The sequence below is a fragment of the Callithrix jacchus genome, chromosome 2 (assembly GCF_049354715.1).
Source record: "Callithrix jacchus isolate 240 chromosome 2, calJac240_pri, whole genome shotgun sequence".
Classification (NCBI taxonomy): Eukaryota; Metazoa; Chordata; class Mammalia; order Primates; family Cebidae; genus Callithrix; species Callithrix jacchus.
This window is the reverse complement of record NC_133503.1, coordinates 168,769,983-168,772,190: the sequence shown is the minus strand read 5'-3', so window position 1 is coordinate 168,772,190 and position 2,208 is coordinate 168,769,983. Positions and strand designations below refer to the sequence as shown.

At 43.5% G+C, this 2,208-nt stretch overlaps 1 pseudogene; it reads left to right on the top strand.

Annotated features, from left to right (window-relative positions):
- The first annotated feature begins 754 nt into the window (after positions 1–754).
- Positions 755–1,546, top strand: LOC100390103 (epithelial splicing regulatory protein 2 pseudogene; annotated as a pseudogene).
- The last annotated feature ends 662 nt before the right edge of the window (positions 1,547–2,208 follow it).

The window sequence follows — 2,208 nt, the reverse complement described above, 5'->3', positions numbered from 1 at the left end:
GAGTTGGCCATGGAAAGACCAATATGAAGTGGAACGCAGGCCCCCAAGACTTAAGCCCCATCTGAGCTCCTAGCTGATTGCCAGCACCAGCTGGCCAGCCGCATGAGTGAACCATTCTGGACTCAGTTACCTCATCACTCAGTTAAGCTACCCTAGCAGATACTAGACAGAGCAGAGATAAATCCTCCCCACCAAGCCCAAACTACTCCAGGTTTGTGAGCAAAATATTGTTGTTTCAAGCCACTGAGTGTTGAGTGGTTTGTTATGCAGCAATAGATAACCGGAACACATGCAACGCAGATAATTTGCCACCTGCAAACTTTCGCTAAAAAAACTATTAAAGGACTCATTGAGAAAGAAGAAAAATCCAGAAGAAAGGAAGGGATGCAAGGAGAAATGATAAAGAAGTTGGTATCATTTTCTAGTAAAGCTAATTAACTATTGACCAAAAAATTAAATGCCATCTGTTTATGTTGAGAAACAAAAATAGAAAACTACAATGAAGTCAATGTAAAATATAAATTGTGGATGGTTATAGTGCTAAGGTTCTTACTTTATTAAATAGTTCTAAAAAATACAAAGTTAAGTATATAAGAGAATATGTGAGTCCGCAAGATCTCTTATCCAATGCTGGTCGGAATGTAACTCAATGCAATTACCTGAAAAACAATCTGGCATTATTTTATGAAACTGTAGAACCTCTCTAGAAAACAATTGCATATAATCTTGTAAAGTTAAACATGCTTTTGTTACAATGCAGTACTTCTATTCCCGAGTATATTTCAGGTAAATTCTATCTATGCTGCAGGAAATGTGTTAGAATGTTCACATCAGCAATGTCTGTAATAGCAAAACACTAGAAAGTTGTCTGTGAGTAAATAAATTATGGTTTATTCTTATAACAATGAAAATGAATGAACCTCAGCTCCCTGTACAACGTGGATTAATATGTCATAATGTTGAATGAAAAAAAGTAAGTCGCTTTTAATGTCCTCTTCATAAAATAAGTTGCTCCTTTTATATGATTTTCTTTCTATAGAAAAGTGCTGATGGGGAGCACCTTGGGCCACAGTGGCATGTCTCCTCCGCCCTGCAAGCTGCCCTGCCTCTCACCGCCTACCTATGCCACCTTCCAAGCCACCCCAACCCTCATTCCCACAGAGACAGCAGCTCCATACCCGTCTTCAGCACTGCTCCCAGCTGCTGGGGTGCCTGCTGCCCCCACCCCTGTTGCCTTCTACCCAGGGCCAGCCACTCAACTCTACCTGAACTACACAGCCTACTACCCAAGCCCTCCAGTCTCCCCCACCACTGTGGTCTACCTCACCACACCCATTGCTGCCCTGGCATCTCCTCCCACCTCAGTGTTATCCCAGCCAGGAGCCTTGGTCCGCATGCCATGTGTCCCATACACAGCTGTATGAAGGATCTACTCAGCATCTTCCAGGCCTACCAGTTAGCCCCTGATTACTACACCAATCTGATGCCTGTTGGTGACCCACCTCGCACTGTGTTACAAGCCCCCAAGGAATGGGTGTGTTTGTAGAAGAGGAAGCCAGAAAGTAAGAGCCAGCTGATATCCTCAGCAAACACGTCTCTCTTGCATCCAGAAGACCAGCACCCTCAACCTGGTAGCTTCTTTCTGGCTTGTCAAAGCTCTCAGAAGGTACATAAAGGAGCCCAAGCCCCAGCTCCGTCCTCCACTTTTTCTTCTGCCTGTTTACCCCAAAGACAATGGCTTGACTGTGCTTGCAGGGCTGAGGGTGGAATGGGGTAACCAGCTCCTGATGGCCTGAGCCAGGCGTCTTGACTGGCACTTAGAGAGCCCTTTGGTCTGTCCTGGCTGTGGCCCTTGCTGACAGATATCGTGGGGCTGACAGGTCCATGGAAGGCTTGCTTTCTTTTTTAAAATGGAAGCTCTGGTACCTTCAGGTATGACTCTTGGGAGAATGAAGGGTCCATCTGAGCCTTTGAGCAAAGATCCCAATGTTCTACCTCCCCCTGTCCCTCTCAAGGTGGGTAGGGAGGCAGAGAGAGCCAGCCCTCTTGCTGTACAAAGTCTGAGAAAATGCAAAACTAAAATACGTAACATTTAATTATGCATACATTTGTGATAAAATTATTTTTAATGTTTTAAAATATAATTATAAAATATATTTGTCTATTTTTAAAAATAAGGAATAATAAATATAGACTTCAAGATAATGA